The sequence below is a fragment of the Heterocephalus glaber genome, unplaced genomic scaffold, assembly GCF_053883595.1.
Source record: "Heterocephalus glaber isolate CG9 unplaced genomic scaffold, H.glaber_assembly_v1.0 deba00000347, whole genome shotgun sequence".
In the NCBI taxonomy this organism is placed as follows: domain Eukaryota; kingdom Metazoa; phylum Chordata; class Mammalia; order Rodentia; family Bathyergidae; genus Heterocephalus; species Heterocephalus glaber.
In genome coordinates, this window is record NW_028258143.1 from 13,965,534 (window position 1) to 13,984,866 (window position 19,333).

The window sequence follows — 19,333 nt, forward strand, 5'->3', positions numbered from 1 at the left end:
TCCATTCATATAAGGCATTCTCACTGGAAGTATGGAGTACCTGTCTTTGATCTGTTGAGAAGGTTCTGTTCTACTTCTAGTCTCCTGATAGCTTTCACCCTGAACAGCTGTAGAATTTAGTCCAATACTTTTTCCCCAACTAGTGACAGGATCATATGGCTTTTTCCTTTCCTGTGTTAAAATGATGACTTTGGGGGGTGGATCTTCCAATGCTGAACCAACACTGCCATCCCTATAACAAAACCACTTTCTACATCCTGCCAGATCTGACTTCTAATAGTTTGTTTTGTTAAACAAATTTCTATCTGTGTTCATACCTTTTTCTTCTATTATCTTTATCCAGTTTTAGGATTAGCGCAATGTTGCATTCCTAAAATGAGGGGAGAAGTGTTCCTTCTTTTTTCTGCTTTAATTGTTTGATATAATTTATCAGTTAAAATGTATATGAGCCTGCTGTTGTCATATAGGTAGGTTTTCAAGCTAGGAATATACTTTCTTTAATAGGTGCTATTCAAATTTTATATTTCCTCCAGAGTTACTTTCATTAATTTGTCTTCCAAGGTACTTCTTAGAAGTTGTCAAATTTATTTCAAAGCAGATTTTTGAAATATGCTTTCTATATCCTTTTAAATTCTGTAAAATCTGTGGTAATGTCTCCTAGATATTGATATTGTAATTTAAAAAATGTATAATTGATATTGTGTAACAGGAAGAAAAGGTCTAAAGGTGCAGGGTAAGTGGGAAGGGTAAGGGAAAGGAAAAAAGGGAAAAGAAAAAATATGAGAAAAGGAAAAAAATGGAAACAAAGTCTTTGCAAATAGGGAAGGGTGGAGGGGGTGAAGGGAGGGCAAGGGAAGGAGAAAAAATAAGAACCAAGAGACTCATGTGATGGTACAATATCCCAATGATGAATGTAACTGTACTTTATACCGTAAATGTACCAATAAACTTAATGGGGAAAAAAATAGCACTTTTATTTTACTACAACTTTGGGAAAGTAGAAACTTTTTTTCTTTGTACCTTTGTTTATAATGATTGTTTTCCCCGAGTCATTTCCAGTTATTTTTTTTTGTTCAGTGTTTGAAACCTAATGATTAATAAATACCTGATAAAGGAAGTAAACACAAATTTATTATATTAGGAATAAACATTTTAACATACCCCAAAGGGCCTGTCCCTCTTTTTCTCTCTCCCAGCAAACCATTGTGCCTAACATCAGATTAGGAGCAATATCTTCTTTTTCATTGAATAGTTTATTTTAGGGTTTGGCACCCACATCCTTGGGGTTCCTTTTCAGGTATTTCATAGCTGTTTTAGAATCCTGATGCTCTTTTGTAGACATCCCTTACACATATCACTAAACTAATTGCTCTGAAAAGTTTATTCCATTTTAACTTGTCTCCTCCTTCCTCTTATGCTGACAATTGGAAAAACTCACCTGATTTTCATTAAAAAATATTTAATACTTGCCCTGCATAGGATCTTATTTTAGGTTTCATGAATCCATGGTAGTTATAAAATGTAATTAGTTATGAGTTTATTATAATATTAGTTGTCAAATACAAATATCCTCTGAGAACTTACAATTTAGGGGGAGAAAGTGGACATAATCATGTAAGGTACTGTGACACTGTGTGTTAAACTGGTAAAAAAGAGAAAGGAAAACAATGCAAGAGGATTTTAGAAGATGAGTTGATGAGTGTGACCAGCGTGGTTGGACAAGCCTCCTGGGGAAGAGGACAGGAGCCAATCCCAATGGGACTTGGACATGAGGAGAGGGGCAGAGATTAATCTGGTCCACAGAGAACTGGAACTAAGGAAGGGTCCTATGAGTAGCACTGGAAGGGAGAGTAGGAGCTGAAGGTAAAGGAGTAGGAGGACTTTTTAATATGGGCAATCCCATGTGAGTTACTCAATTTGAACATTATCCTCTAGGTTGGCATTTGCCTACTGGTCCTGGTACAATAATTGTACTGGGTATTGTATGGATGTGAATCAAAACAAGTCTTTATGTTTGAAAAAGTGAGAGAACTTGGGATAAAATTAAGAAAAAAATATCCTGTGCTGTTGGAAGGCGTTGATGTTTTAGAGTCAGAGACAATGCTGGGTAGATGGTGTTGGAAAATAAATCTGAAAATGGTGCATAGGCTGGATCTGAGTGGGGAGCAGTAAGTGATTAGGGGGCGCTGGCTCTGTCCAGCCAGATAGGATGAGGACCTGGATTGGGGGGCATGACTTGTGAATGGGAAGGGAGGGACAGATTTCATAAGTTATTAGGTGTTATAATGCAGAACCTCCTCTTTTCTATGAATGACCAGATGAAAAAGGAGGGCCAAAATAGAAAAATTGAAGAGTAGCTCATATTTTGGAGATTATTTTGCATTAGGAGCTTTATGCGGCACACTCTTTGGATTTCTGAACTTCTTTATTTTTTGTGTGGTAGTCAAAGACTGTGAGATACTGCAGTCATACTCCAGACCTAAGGATACAAGGTTGCCTGGCATGTTCTTTTTGTCACAAGTGTTCTGCATTCCTAACACTTTCTCAGTATAAAGCTCTTAAAACTATCTGCTTGGAATATGTGGTTCAGTGCAAAATCCCTGTGTTCAACCCGTAGTACTACAAAACAGCAACAACAACAACCCAACACAATCCTGCTACTCCTATGTCAAGCAACATGTCAGGTGTTAAAACTTCCTTAAATGGCATTGTACGGTCATTAGCACTGGCATGTGTCCTGAATAGGCCTAGGAAATAAGTGTCTGCAACACAAAAGAGAACCCGTCTCTTTGCCCTATGTATGCTTTGGCTTGCTTACATCATTTTGAGGGACTTTATCAAAAAGGATCTGGGGCACATTATAAAGATCTCACTGATACTGCTGCCAGCTCTCTTGGGTTTGTTCATCACTAGAGATAGAAGAAACTTAGCATACCATTTGGAACCCATCATTTCTCTGTCTGGTCTCCGAGGACTAGCCTGTAGTTTGTTACGTCTTCACATTCTTTCTTATCTATGTGCGTGAAGCTACATATTTGACCCCTCAGCCCTTCATGTAATATTATGTAGATTAATGATTTTGTTCATGATTATTTTCTATTTTTGAGAAATGTTTGTAACACTTTCCAAAACAGTAGGATAAAGCCAAATTTTAAAATCTAAAGCTGCACTGTTTTTCCCCTATTGAATTTTTCATCAGAGTAGTTATCATAAGCTTCCCAGTTTTCTTTACCCGTTTATAAATACAAATGGATTGAGCTGCCTAATTGATAACTTATTTATTCTTCATATGTACTTATTTCCATTCCTACATTTGTTATAGCTCTGTTCATATATTTGGTAGCTTTAAAGTGATCCAGAGTAGTTGTGGTAATTAGTGTGACTATTTCTGAATATTTTTCTCTTTCACTGTTTGTAATTCCATAAAGTATCTGAATCCTTTTTATTTTTCCCATTATATTGCTTATCTTTATTTCACATGGCCTTGAAAACCTTGAGTTGTGTTTCTTTGTGCTTTCCCTTGACATATTTCTGGCCACTGGTGTCTTATTAAATTAACTTCACAGGCATATTAGTGTCCTTGAAGAAGTTCATGCTAATCCCTAAATTCTTTGTTTGGCTGTGTACATTGGATATAGTCACTATACTATTGCAAAGTCCCTCTTTTTTCTCAGCAGTGATTATAGGTGTTAGGTAAGTCTGATACACAGAAGTCTGTAGAGGGGAAAGATGAGGGTCACTACAGTGGGTCCATCCTAATGTTCAGCTGGCCGTTGTTTGGTTAGAAAGAATTCAGTGACCTCCATTAGTGCATAAACTTAAGGAGGCATGGAGGGTGAGGGCACAGCTGAGAAGGTGACATTTTCCCAGGTCAGTTCTTAGTAAGTGACTTCTAGTGTTCTAGATTGAGATGGGAACTTTTAACTACAGAACATGTTTTTCTTTAATTGTAGAATCAAAATCAATAAGTGGGAGGTAATGACATCTTTTTGCTGATTCAGGTGGCCAAATTCATCTTCTAATGAAATGATTACAGTCATTTGTTCAAGATATTTTATCATTTATTTATCATTTTTAAAATGCACAAATTGAATATGCTTGTGAAAGTATCAATCCTGCCTTTATACATGTGGATTGAAGAGGATTTTTCAGGGTCTTGTGTTATTTTATAAAAATAAAACATAAACAATGTAGTATTAATGTACATAATAATAAAACAGTTATAATAGCATTGAAGAAAAACTGAAACAGGACATGCCAAGTTAACCATAATTACTCTAGAATATTTGCTACCTTGGAGGTACAATTTTTCCTAGTGGGATTATTATTTCAAATAAAGGGTTTGATTTGGGATCCCATTGCAGCTTCTTTGTTTATTTAATTAGGTCCAGAAGAATGTGTAAACTTCTCCTTTGTTCATTGAACAAATGACAGTTGGTGATACATTTAAATGTACACATGTAGTGTATACATTATATTAATGTTGAAATTAGTACCATTATAAAAATACTAAGTTGCACATTCAAAATCAAATAGATCAGATTATATTTCTACTTTTACCCTTGGCTTATATAAAGTGTTTAATAATATTAAGTAGATTGCTTTAGTTTTAATTTAGCCATTGTTCCATCCACTTTGAAATATGAGCCACAGTATTTTGTTCATTTGTGTAGTAGAAAAATATATGCATAGGCTTTAGAGCTTGGAAGAGAATTCTTTTAAATCCTTAAGAGAAATCATGTTCTTATTACTAGTCATTTCATATTCAGAAGTTAGCTCATTATTAGTTCTTTAATAAAACTTAATATTGTTTTTAATTCTGTGGTTTAAGCTTTATACATTTAAATCTTACTCTTTTTCTAGATTTTACGTCCAACGAGAGAATGTTATATAAATTGGTGGCCCTCTCAGGATCCTACCTAATGGCTTCAGTGGGCTGCTTTGATACTCTTAGCTGCCATTGTCCACCAAACAGGCAGAGTTCTCTTCATGAACATTCTTGTATCCCATTCAATGGAACAGAACAAACAACTTCAGATATTTACTGTGCTGGCAGTCTTATCCATTTGGTAGCTCCTTCCTTATATCTAGCCAGCACGCTGGGAGACCTCTCTTTGCCCATGTCAGGACAGTGAGTGTTCATGTATACATTTCCTAAATCCATCATTCACTTCTTTATTCCCCCCCGCCCCCCACCGGAACAAACTAACATAAATTGGTGGATCAACAGGGTGGAGAAATGTAGCTATTTCCTGGAAACTAAAAGTTTTCTGTTTTTCAGGACTCTGTCTCCAAAAATACTGATAAAGAAGTATTCAGTAGTTCTACTTGAGCTTATATTATTTTGCATTCTTTGAGTGATAGATATGTCCTGAGCTCTGGAAACAAAACAGTTTTTGCATGAATGCTTATATAAACACCTGAAAGGAATTAGGAAAATACAAATAGTTGGGAACTGAGAACTTCTGTGGAAACTTACAAGGAAGTGAAACTTCAAATCCATTGAACAAATCTTCACACTTGGATAGGATTTTGATCTTTTTCCTTTCCTTCTTTGGTTTACAAAAGTTCCTTATAGCCAGTATTCCATTTTGATATCTGTTCCATTACAAAAATCTCAGATTTTATTTTCAGTTTTAATAGAAGAAAACTTTTTTGGGTATTCGGTTTCGTGTTCAGTTTCACAAAGGTGGGGTGTTAATTACTTTTCTGTCATTGCGGAGACAAAATACCCAACACCAAAAGTTAAAGGAGAAAAGGTTTATTCGGCTTACAGTTCACAGAGATTTCAGTCCATAATCAGCTGGCTTCAAGGCAGCTTGGCAGAGGGGTTACAGTTCATGGTGGCAGAAGCAGCGAAAGCAACAAGGGGCCTTAACAGCATCTTTCTGCCCCTTTTGCCTTATTCAGACTGTGTAGGACAGGTAGCATTCACGCCCTTAATCCCGATGCCCTCAGGCCTAGCCCCACCATGAATCTAGATTCAGCCACCTCTGAAAAAGCATGAGGCTTTGGGGGAACATCTGAACACAAGGCAAGGTAGTGATTAGTTTAGAAGTTGAATTCTAATTTCCAGGCTCCTATATATCTTAGGTGATATATACAAAAATGGTTGAAAGCTATTTTTATTATAATATGTGTTTCTATATATTATTTAAAATATGTGTTCAGTTAATTAGTTGTTTTTTTGTTTGTTTTTGTTGTCGTTCAACTCAATTCTCCAACTTTTTATCAGAGACCGGTAATTCTGGATCTGCCTGACTTGGACAGCTTACCCAGCTTCATCCAGCCTCATGTGCAAATGGGTATCCTAATCCTCTCCTTGAACTACTTGTAGTAAAGATTAAATTAGATATATGAAGGGTGAGGCATGTGGTAAAGTTTCAGATGACAGCTGCTCCCTTTTCTTCCTCTTTGTTATTACGGTTATTACCATCCATTACTACATAACAGACAATCCCCAGAATTAGGGTTTAAAACAACTGCCATTGCATTCTCACTCTCTCTATTCTGAGTTGATTGGGTTCCCCTAGAGAGTTCTCACTATGTTGCTTGGTGGCTTGAAAGCTGGACTGTTGGGGCAGCTGAGGCTGTCTTAGTATTATTTCTCCACACAGCCTCTCTACCAGGACTGCTTAAGTTATGATTCAGGGCAAAAGTGGAAACTTCTAGACTTTCTTAAAGCTACATTCTGGAACTGGCCAGTGCATTACTTCTGCCAAGTTCTGTGGGTTACAGTGAGTCAAAGGACCAACCTGTTGCACCATGGGTGGATTCTATACCAAGGGCCCAGCAGGTATTGGTAGAACTTTGGAATCCAACTGCTATAGTCATCTTCCTCCTATGTAAGTTTTTAGAGTTGTTCCCAGGCTTTTACAATGGAACAGTGAATGAGACAGTACTAATGTTCATAGAGCATTTCTGCTTCTCTTTGTAAGCTCAGAGTTGAAGGAAGGCAGATAACCTAGTTGTCCTAAAGAACATGCCAAAGTCCAGCTTTGTTTTACATTCTGAAGTCTTTATGGTAGAAAAATCTGGCATGGTTCCTTCAGTGGTTTTGTGATAATATGTACTCTCTCTCATTGGAATTTATAATTTTTAAAATGCTTTTATATATATTTTACCCTGTTTCTCCTCTCACTATAACATAACACATAGGTTTGGCATGTATTCCCATTTTAAAGATAAAGAAATGGGGACTAGGAATTTAAAAGACCTTCCCAATGGCACATACCTTGAAAAAGAACTAGAGTTGCAGCTCAGAGCTTCTGTACCTCTGGGACATTACCTTTCTATCTCTGTTCCATTCTAAAAATAAATATGGTGGAATACAGGATGGGGGAGTCTAATGAGTGGAGGGTACTGAAAGGACATATGTGATACTGGAGGCATTGTAGCTCTCAGTGTAATTCTTCACTGTACTACTTCTACCTTTGTGAACTCTAGTGTTCAATTTCTTTTTCTGGGTTCTTCACTTGCTTCGTCTGAGATACGCAGTCTTTTTGTGGAGCAGGGAAGAATAATTCTTGCCTTAAGCTCTTCATGGGTTTCTCGTCACAGTTTATTTAAGTAAATTATATAAAAGATCCAGCAAAGTCCTTGGCATATAGTAAGTGTTGGAGACACATTAATTTTCTTTCCCTGCCTCCCTCTATTTCTTAAAGATTCTGCTTTCTCAGGCTTTTACAGAACTGAGCCTGAGTTATACTTTGAAATGCATTGAGCTTTCTCAGTACACTTTGTGTTATTACCAATGAATGGAAAAGCTGGGGATTGCTTGCCTGGTTGCCCAGCAGGAAATCTATTACACTTAGTCACTTCAGACAGAGGCAACTTTGGCAAGGTTGGGATCTCTTCCCTGAAACACTAGGCTCCTTATTCTGTAAGAGAGTTGGTGACAGGAATGATTGTGACTTGCCAAGTCGTCACCTTTTAGGCGGTAAAAGTTCCTGACTGCATACCCAAGGGACCTTGCCACCTGCTTAAGGAGATGCTAAGGGGTTGTGGCTTGTTTTTACAAATGGCTGTTTGAGCAGATGATTCTAACCATTGGGATGAATTCCACCAACAGCAAGTAAGTCACAAACTTAAATTTGCACATGTCCTGCACTAGGACTTGAGACTTGAAATGGATCCTGTTTGGGGCTTGCATGCAAAACAAGCTTCCTGCATTTGTATTTGATGCTGTTCTTGTGTAGCCTGACTGTGGTCTCGGAACTTCTGATTTAAAAGGGCAGCTGAGCTCGCTCCCGGTAGGGTGGTAGGAAAATCTTAGAATGCTTCTTTTGCCCATATCCATCACAGGACGGAAGAAACACATCATTGGATTGCAAAGGTGACCATTTAACACCCACAGTGCTCTACACAAAGACTTCTTTTGCTCTGATCTGGTGGTTCATGTGTTGCATAGGGGAGCCAAGCTTCAGCCAGTGATGAGATTCTCTGAGTTGTGACATTGTTGGGAGATAGAACTTTCATGTGTCTTCTGCACTGTGACTAGAAAAAGAGCCCTGTGGTGACAGGGGAAGCTTAGTGTCTTTCTTCTACTGGATGCCTTCTAGGCATGTTTGCATCAGAACCAACATGAGTAGATGCATTTATTTCTTTTTCAAAACCTCTGGGCAAAGAGATTTTACAGCTTTTCTAAGTAACTTTTGCTGTCAGGAACTATATTCTTGTTGCTAATACACATCCTTTCCATCTGAAAGCCAGACAACTGTTCTCTTGTTTGTTTAATCAGCAGATGTGGGGATTAGGATGTCACTGTCCTCTGACTAAGGTTGCTTCCCTTATTAGGAGGACATTATTGACCAATTCCAGTTACCTTTCCTCTAGAGCATGCAGTTTCAATTCTTGAACTAATTTTAAGTACATTAATTTTTTTTCCCTAAAGAAATTAAAATAACCTTCTCGTGGGTTATGGTGGTGGCCAGATATTGTTAGACTTCCTCACAGTTTTAGAGCCTACGACCTTGATTTCAGAGAGCCACTCAAATAGTGTACACAAAATAGAATTGATTTCTTATTGGGTAGAAATATACATTTATATCATGTCTGGTATGCATTACTATGAAATGAGCTTTTTAAAATGTTCAGAATTCATGGGTCTTTATAGACACTGATTTCATTTGCATTTTCTGAATTTCATGTCTAAACCAGCACTATTATTGAGTAGCAAGCTTCTGCTTTAGCTTAAAGTTGGGTGGAATGCCTTGCAGAGTCAAAATGAATGATTCTGTATGGTTTTTTGGCATCTGTTATGTGCAAGATGGCGTGTTTCATGTTGTTCTCTGTGAAACTCCTGTTCCTCATGAGGTCAGAAGCACGTCACCAAACAAGGACTAGCACAATTGGTCAAGGCCTGGCCTGTCTCTCAAGGAGCTCAATGGCAGTGTTATGGTCTGGTCAAAATACATAGTTTGTCAGTTTGCTGTTCCACCTTTTGACAGTGACTAGCAACAGATGTTTGTTTTAAAGGCTAATAAAAGTAGATCTGAGGGAATTTTTTTCCAATTTAGGTTCTTTTCCACTGAGGAAATAGCCAGCAGTGAGATACACAGGAGGGAAGCGCCTGCCTGAGGAACCAGTGGCCTCAGCCGCCTGTCCATGTTTTAGGCCGCAGTCCTGGCATGCTTTCCCGAAAGCTTCTAAGCAGTGGTCTGTGCCCAGACTGTGTGCATGGTGGGTGTTGGGGGGTGAGGCAGGTTTTCAGCTTCCCAGAGATTCATCCAGTGGAAAATGTAAAGCAGGTCATTCTGCCCTTCCTGGCCCAGGCTGTTCTATGCCTGGGCCAGTTGCCTCACTCCCAGGTCAAGGTCCTGCTGGGTTCCGGCCCTTCAAGGCTGTCCTGGTTGACTGCTTCCTTCTTTCTCTGTGGCATTTTCCTATGCTTTGACCCTTTTTTATGAGCACTGCTCAGTGGTCAGTTCACTGAGAGATAAAATTCTTCTCGATAAAGATTTATCACGTAGCCAAAGATTAATATTGCTTTCTCTTGGAATTTGCACATTTAATCAAAAGCTCAAAGGCCAGTGTTTGACCTTGTGTTCTGAAGTCCTCCTGACGTTGTCTCAAGAATTGAGGTTTTCACATAGCCTCTGCTCTGTTTGAACCTTTTCTTTGGGCTGGAGTAAAGGAATAAAAGATCTTTGTGATGGCCTATGAGTTCTGGGCCGCTCGGCCCTGCCTTCTCATTTCGCTTCCCTTGTTGACCACCTCTTTCCACTGCTTACAAAGCACACTGGCTGCTTGTCTCCCTTCTCCAACCCAATGGCCCCTCATCTTTTAGGACTTAGTTTAAATTTCCTCCCTCCACAGACGAGGTCAGGGACCTTCCTAACTGCCCACCATTTATTTGCTCCCTCCGGTATCACGTATTTCTACCTTAGATCTCATCACATTTGTACTCTTCAGTCAGAATGTCTTGCTGGATTGTTAGCTTCATGAACCTAGAGACAGTATCTGTGCTGTTCATTATTCAGTAATGATGAGAGAGCCGAAGTATGGAAAGTATTCAATAGACATTTACTGGAAAGGAACAAGAAAAGGGAGAAAGAAAGGTAGCTGGGAAAGAGTGTATGAATTTCTTGTGGCTGCTATAACAGTTTGCCACAGATTCAGTAGCTTGAAACAATCCACATTTATTATTTCACAGTTCTGGAAATCCTTACATAAAATTCTTCTGGAGGTTTGTGGGGAAATGTAGCCTTACTGATCTTTCTAGCAGAAAGTGGAACATGCATATCCCTCTGGAGTTGGGCATAGATTTAGGAATATAGTGAAAAAGCAAAGACAACCAGCTTAACTTGGCACATTTCATCAAGGGAGTATCATCTTTTAATGGCTGGAATGCAGTCCAAGCAGGCTGTGTTGACATGAAAGCAACTGTGCATTGTCAAGATCATTACTGTTTCTCTTCTGTTTCCTTCCTGGGCAGTAACTGCTTCTCTAGAATATGCACATAGTTTTGGGGATGAATTCTTGAGCTGCTTTGAACACTTGATGAATAATGCAATTGGTCACTTAGTAGTAATTAACACATACGTGACCTTATGGGCCAAAAGACTGTAGATATTCTGACTACTTTTAAAATTTCAGTTCCCCCTTCCTAACATAATGACACATTTTAATGTACTTTTAAGTCATTCTAGAACGTGTAATGTAAGACAAATGTGACTTGAAGTACCCACAGCAGAAAATAGGATATGATGGGGGAGGGTGTGAAAAATCACAAACCCGTAGAGAATAGGAAAAGACAGACATATGCAGCACAGGAGGGAAATGCACACCTGAGCTATTCCAAAGCTGGCTACTTCCAGGTCATGAGGTTCAAAATGAACGAAGGTCTTCTCTGCTAGGGTGCATTTCTGTAAAGAAAATACATATTCGTGTATTTGAGGCCATCCTTAACTACTCACGGATGTAGTCCCACAATAAATGCTTTGTGTAGCTGATTGGAATGCTTTTGCCATATATGACCTTGGTTTCCTAGGGAGTTTTCCTTTAAAGTGATGAAGTGATGAGGGTATGTGCATAGGTGGAGGTTGCCTATGAGAGTTTAATTTAATGTTGTAAAATTTGAAAGGGTTGGGAAATTTTTATATGATTATAGTTGAATGTTGAAAAATGTTAAGGGAATAGGAAATTAACATAGGATGAAATTGCTCTATGCAAAAAAGTATTTTTACCAGTTCTTATTTTTTATATCCATATCATTGATGAGATGGTCATAAAATAATCATTAGTCTTACTAGAGGTAGATTTGTATAGTGAAAATTATGTAGGGAGATGACAATTATTAAGACAATTGACTTAATTGTATGTATTTGTAGGGTACAGTGTGCTATTTAAATATGTCTATACAGTGTGTACTGATCAAATCAGGGTAATTAATGTTTCCCAGTCCTTATTACTTTGGGTTTGGACCTCTCAAGCACCCTTCTTCTTGTTCATAAAATATCTAATAGGTTATTGTGACCTATAATAATTCTACTGTTCTGTAGAACACTAGAATGCACTAGTTCTATCCCCTCTATTCCTTCTCCCAGCCTTTAGGAATCACTATTATACATTCCCACTGACTATTTCTTAAACATCCACGCATGAGAAAGAACATGTAGAATTGGACTTTCTGCAAGTTACTTATTTCATTAATAAGTTCTATCCATTTTGCTACAGATGACATCAGGTAATTCAAAGAGAAGACATTTCACAGCCCCTGCTCCAAATTGTGTTATTTGACACTTCTCAGGCAGTGTTAGGGGTTGTTAGGTGTTTTTATAAATGGAACACAGTTTTAAAAGCTAATATTCCTTTAAATAGTACATGGAATATAATTCAATTTGTAAGGACTCAAAATTTGCTAGATAGGCAAGATTAATTGGAATTTAAAAATGCTTAAATTCAAGACCCATTTAGTGCTACTGAATAGGGTGCTGGGCTGAGTGAGCATCCTCTGGGAAATAGGGCATCCAGGAAGAAGGAAATAACTAAGGAGGCTCTGACTGTCTTCTGAATGCAGATTCTGTATATTACCTAGCTGCTTGTTCATTTATTGTGCATCTCCTCCCTGTTTAATGTTTTTAGGCCCACGCTCAAACCTTTTCTTGTCCAATAAATTCTACAGAAGTCTATGTTTAGAGGAATAATTTTCAAACTTTTTAGATTGCAAATACTAAACGAAACACATTTTATGTTTCAACTATATGTGTATATGCATGTGCGTACTCATTTATTTAATTTATATGTGTTTAAATATGTACACATCACAAAACCAAAGATTTCATGAGCCAATGCTATACCCCAAATGCACTGCAGGAAAAGATAGATAAGACAGGGAAAGATTGATGCGTCACCGGCTGATCACAGCCATTAGCTACACGATCAGTTGCAGTATGCATATTCTAAATAAGATCTGTGTACTGTACTCTGGTGTATACCAATATATGTCACTCTTAGAGTATTGTTTGCAGCATACTAAAATGATTTCATTTCTTGTGAATGTACTGTGACCCACAGTTTGAAAAAGTTTGCAGAAAAATGTTCAGTATTGTTGAAGGACTAACTATATCTATCTCTCTTTTAAAAAACAAGCTTTTTCATTTGTTATTCTGAGGATGCTTTATTGATATTTTTCCATTAGACTACAGCCTGATTTTCCTTGTTTACATCCCTTCTGATTCTTATTTATGCACTTCCCCAGAGTTAGTTCATTCATGGTCCCTACTCCTTTCCCCCAGCAGCCTCATCCAGAATCATTCCCAATGCTGTCTCCTGAGACTATGAGTTCAGATGCTATTCTTGCCTCTATTCTGGGCTCACACTTGCCTCTTCCATGGAGCCTTTCTTGATAATTTCAGATCTTGACCATCATTCTTACTCTGTCCCTGTAGCACAGCTGTTGGAACATGTGAGAGTTGACTACCCAAGCATTATAATAATTTAGTGTCTGCTGTTTCTCTTTGTGTGTGTGTGTGTGTGCGCGTGTGTTAAGTTAAATCTTAGTTCCTTCTCTTCTTTGAGTTATAAACTCTTGTAGGGAAATTTTCTTATGTTTACAAATGTTTCTATCACTCCTAAAATATTGCCTGCATATAGGAAGTTGCTGAATGTGCTGACTGAAACTAATTGTGATGTGTTGCCTATTAACATTCTCATGTCATTTTCCTCCAACTTGTCTTTAATAAAATTATATCATATGTTAATTGAAAGTAGGGATGGTGCCTTTAATTTTTCAAAACCATGTATTGAAGTATAACATACACACAGAATAGCACCCAAGTCAAAGTGTTAGCATGATGATATTTCACAAACTATAACTAGTATCCAGATCAAGAAGAAGGACCCAAGAATACACCTTGTGGCTGTTTTAGTCACCAGCAAATACTATCTTGATTTCTCTTACCATGAATAGAATTTTCCAGTATTTGAGCTTTTTATAAGTGAAGCAATTCAATAACTGTGTTTTAGGTTTTTTTGCAGTCTTTCTTCAGTCAAAGTTATAATTGTGATATTTACCTATATTATTGCAAATAGTTATAAATTGTTCTTCCTAGTTGCTGTACAATGTTCTATTAGCTGAATACAACACAACTTATTTATATAGTGGGTTGTTGTTGGACAATTGAGTATGTCCTGGTTCAGGCCTTTTGTGAGGCATGTTACTATGAACACTCTTGTACATATTTTTGGCAAATGTTTTGTTGGGCCTTGGATAGGCATCTGTTCAGCTGTAGTAGATACTATCAAGCAGTTCACCAAAATGGTCATACCAGTTTACCCTCTACCAGCCATGTGTGAGGGTTTTGTGTTCTCTGTGTTCTTGCTCACAGATGCTTGTTTTTTTCCAGTCCCTAATTATGTATAGATATTGAAAATATATTCTCCCAATTTGTGTCTTCTTAATTGTATTGAGTTTGTTTTGAGGAAGAGATGTTGTTAATAAATCCCATTTATCAGGTTTCCCCTCTTGGTACTTTCTGCTTCCTCTAGAAACCTTTGCTTAGTCTAGTCATCAAGATATATTTTGTTTTGGTTTTATTTTTTTATAAAAGTTTTATTGTTATCTGTCATATTTATTGTCCCTCAGGAATTGGTTTTTGGTTTGTAGTAGTAGTTAAGAATTGGAGCCCAGCAAAAGCCCTAGATTTGATCCCTCTACCACTAAATAAGCAAACAAATAAATAAAATTTTGGGCCTGGGATTTAGCTCGGTGGAACCGTGCCTGCCTCACAAGTGCAAGGTCCTGAGTTCGATCCCTGGTACCAAAAAAAAAAAAGAGAAATGGATCCTTTTTTTCTCCCTATGAATAGTCAGAATCATACAGTGAAAAGATTTTTCTCTCCCAGCTACTTTCCCTTGTCACTTCACTTCTGTTAATACTCGATTAACTATGTATGTGTCTGTTTCTGAATTTCCTTTTTGTTCCATGGGTCTACAAATAGATTGTTTTGGTTTTTTGCTTCAAGGACACTGTCTTAATTATGTATTTTATATTAGTTCTTTTATGCCCTATAACTTTGTTGTCCTTCTTTAAAATTGTCTTGGGTATCATAGATTTTAATATTTTGAGCATCATGGTCACTATGCATAAAATAACACTCTATAAACAGTGCATTGTCAATAAATTTTATGAGACTGATGGGATATGAAAGAAAGGTGATAATAAAGTAATGAGAAAAATTCATGAGTATTGGAAGATAAATTATTCTACTTTGGGCTGGGGATTTAGCTCATTGGCACCATGCCTGCCTCGCAAGTGCAAGGGCCTGAGTTCGATACCCAGTACCAAAAAAAAATTTTTTTGATTTTTTGCAAATTTTAAAATTTCCAAATCTGTAGATGTGAGGAACGGCTTGTACAGGCAAATATATTCTAGGGTGACAATAAAGATGAATTAAAGTGGTAGCTTAACATACCTTCATGTGCTTCCTAATTCAAATCCAAATTATCTATCAAATATGATAGCTTTACTTGCAAATACCTGAGCTAAAGCTGGAGGAGGCTTAGATAAGTTGACCATGTTAAAAAAATGAAGCTTCCAGCAAGGGTAAGAAATAGTTTTATTCTATGTAGTTTGCAAGAAAGGGGACCAGTTGGCTTTTGAAAGATAGTTTCCATAGCTACTGGGCAGAATCAAAAGCAAAAGCTGTGGTAGCAGGTTTTTCCTAAACTACCTTCACTGCATTATGGTAGCTGCCAAGGCAAGCATTGTCAGGAGCTTGCCATTCCATAGATGAAATGCTGGGAAATTCTTTAATCAAGTGTCTGCTAGAAGCCGACTTCCTTTGTGAGAATCTCATCACAGGTCCAAGATTTGACTAGATCTGCATAGGAAAGGTTCTCTCGCCAGGTACTGCTCTGTTGAACAGTGTCCCACCCTGCCAATTGAAATGCTGTTTTGTGATTTAGAACATGGGGGCACTCAAATTATAGAAGAATCCGGAATTTGGTAATTTTAGATTTTTTTAAAAAGATGGATATGAAAAATGATTTCTCAAAGGATCCAAAATGTGATTACTTTGGTTGTCTTAATATAATTTGGTCAGCTAAAAGTAGATTTAAGATGTGAAAGAAACATTGTGATAAAGTTTTCTTTTATCTTTTTGGTTGTGGGAAAGAAAGTACACATTGAAGATATATCATGTTGCTCTAACTTTATAGTCACTTAACATTTATACTTGTGATAATCTGAGCTTATATACAGTGCACTGTGTTGTGTAAGCCTGCTGTAAAAAGCTTTCCCAGAAAAGACTTACAAGGTACAGATGAGGAAAAATACGTGCGTTTTTGCTTTATTATTTACATGTCTTTCAATTTAGACCTATGTATTTTTGAGTATCTTTATTGTTTCTCAAAAACATTTTACCATTCATATTTGTTTTAGAGCAGATAGAGCAAAGTGCCTTCCAAAGATTGCATGAACATCGTTAAGGATGGCATCTCCCTTAGCTGCATACCCCAAATGCACTTAAGAACCCACAGTCCAAGTAAGACTTTTAAATGTCAGGCCATTTTCCTCTAATAGAGTGTGATTCCAGGATAAACACAAATTGATTTTTGTACATGTTCTCTCTGTTGCTTTTATTGTTTAGAAGAAGAAAATAGGGCATTTAAACAGGTCAGATCCTGACAGCATTGTTATTTTTTTGAAATTGCATGAGTAACTCAGTAGAGAGACTGAGTTGGTTTTGTCTTGGTCACTTTTATTTTTGAAAGTGTCCAAAATATCCCTATATACATATCACTCATCTCATCCTGAAGTTTATCTAAAAACAAGATTGAAGAAAACTTGTCAGAGCAAACATATTCCTGGAGTATATGAAAGCAGGAGACCTAGTCCTCTACAGAGAGCTGTGTGGCAGAGTAGATAAAAGTAGGAGAGGAGAGAAAACCATTTATAATTCAGAATAAGAAGGGAAAGGATCATCATAAACAACCGTATCTCAAGTCTCTGGTAACTTCCCTTGGAAAGGAATGTCAGTCCCAGAGATACAACTTGTATCAACTGCTGAGCGCTAGAGAAATGCCTATATTTATAAATACAAATTATATTTTGCAAACAAGATGTAAATAAATCTTCTTGGGGATGATCCAGAAGTCAAATGAGAGAGCTGAAGGTCATCATTATTTTGATAATGTCTCTTAAGATATTTGAGCTTCTCAGCTAGAGTATGACATGTGAATGTGTCTCTGTGACTTTTTAAAAAATTATTGCTGGGTAGTACTGTTAACTCTGAAATAAAACCCAAAAGATGGCAGGAAAGAGAGTTCTTTGACATTTAAAAGCAAACAATTTCTGGAATGAAGTTCCAGAAAACATCAATAATTGTTTATAAGCACAGTGTGGGAATCTTTCAAGCAAAGCACGTGAACTTAACTGAAACATCTAACTTGCTCTCTGAAAGCCAGTTTTCTTTGCCTACTGGTTCCAGATTTGAAGTGAAACTGAAGCTTCTGTTGAGGATTAAATTCTAGAATAAGAGAATTATAAGGTAAGAAAACTTAGAAACTCAAGATTCTTTTTATGTAAAACAGAATTTTGGTGAAGTTGTCTTTCTTTAAAGTTAGTGTTGGGAAGTTGGAGGCAAAGGAGCAAAAATGTAATGAAGTGCTTTTCTATAAAATGGGATGAGTATTCTGACCTGAAGGAAAATAGAGTCCAAAGACAGCAGTCCAATGTGTGTTTTGTAAATTGCATTATACTAGCATTCACCTAGTATTTTATATGGAGGTGGTTGGTGGCACTGCCATATGCCACCTTGGGCCTGGGCCAGAGAAGCATACAGGAAGGCTTTTGCATTCCAGCCATCCACTCCAGCCTGACAAAAAGCACTTTTTGTATGTGGTGTAAGTGGCCAAGTTATTTGTACACAATGGGAAGCTGAAATTTCATTTCCACGTGAAATTAGTGAATAATGACTTTCAAGACTCACTGAATAAACATGCCCAAGACACAGTCAGCATGAGAAGTCTGTTCAGATCGCCGGCCATCTGGATGAAAAATAAATCAGTTATGCAGCTACTTTGGGGGCATCAGAGGTAGACTGTGGCAAAGGCAACATGTTTGGATACTGTACTGAATCTTTTGCTTTTCATCAGGATTTTGGTGTGTCACTTTTGTGATTCCATACCACTTTAGGACTGGCCTAATATACTTAGCCACAAATGTGTATTCTTTGATCCGCAATTGTAATGCAGTTGTCTATCGTATATCTGCTTCATGTTTTTGTCTTTTCACTTTTTTATACCAGTTCTCAAAATACTCCTAAACATTAACTCTGGATTTCAGCATGTAGGAGAGTAGGTATTCTATGTATATGGCTAAGACTGAAATATATACCACTAGAACTTCAGTGATGAAATTTACATTTTTTTTCCAAATTGTGATGTCACAGTCTCCTTTTCTACTAATTTAAAAATTAGTTGTTAAAATGATGATCTGAGAAAATCTGATTTATTTTTTGATGGAGTATGACTTGCTAAAATAAGGCCATGGTTATTTAGTTTCAGATGGCAATAAATTGGTAATTTGCCTACATGAAATAATTAAAGCTAGGATGTGGAAATCAAAGTGAAAGAAGCAGATGGAAATATCCCCTAGGTAAGAATGAATGTTTGTTCACAAAAATTGAACAAATGTGCCAGTAAGATGTGTAATCATTTTCTTTCAATTACATCTGATTTTGGTTTTTTAAAAATTATTGGCAAAGCAGCATTTAGCTTTATTTAATGTGTCTTTGTTTCCTTTAAAAGATGCCTTGAAATTTAGCACATGAATGAATATAAATGAAAGGTAGCAATGTTTGAAAGAAATTGGTTAATGAGCTGTAAAATAATTGCTTCATTTGAGAAATTTTTGGGGCAAGAAAAATCAGAATCTAGCTGGAACAAAGATTTCCCCTGCAATCTGGTTGTATAATAAACAAGGTTAAGAGTAAATAGGAAGAACTGAAGTATTGGTAGGGTTTCCTTAGTTTGCTAGAATTCCTTAGTATACTGTTTCATGGAATAGATTGTTCAGAGTACACTCCAAGATCAGACCTGTTTGGGTCATACTCTTATAAGTCTGTTAATTCATATTGTGCTCTAAATAGGTCATTAGCTGGAGTATCGCTATCCTTTGCAATCTGAGCTATTCACTGAAACTAAATTAGTTATAATAGGATTTAGCTTGTAACTTTATAGTGTACACTATACACATTCATTATTTTTGAGGCAGCTGCTCATTAAAAATTTCTTTCTAGTAAACACAATAAGAGAATGTAGTTTGGGAGATCTGAGCACATGATATATTAAATGGATTTTGATAAGTGAATTTGGCTGATTTGAATGG

General features: G+C 37.0%; 1 protein-coding gene across 18 annotated transcripts in view; it reads left to right on the forward strand.

The window, feature by feature from the left end:
• Positions 1–19,333, forward strand: part of Nckap5 (NCK associated protein 5) — a 915,317-nt gene that overhangs the window by 314,064 nt on the left and 581,920 nt on the right. For 2 of the 18 annotated variants that reach the window (XM_087195942.1, XM_087195941.1), the window contains exon 1: positions 856–17,492. The exons of 14 other annotated variants lie outside the window; for them this stretch is intronic. The gene's annotated coding sequence lies outside the window, so the exon portion shown is untranslated. Of the gene's footprint in view, positions 1–854; positions 17,493–19,333 lie in introns of those variants that run through there. 2 more of the 18 variants (XM_087195946.1, XM_087195939.1) reach the window with 2 other exon arrangements.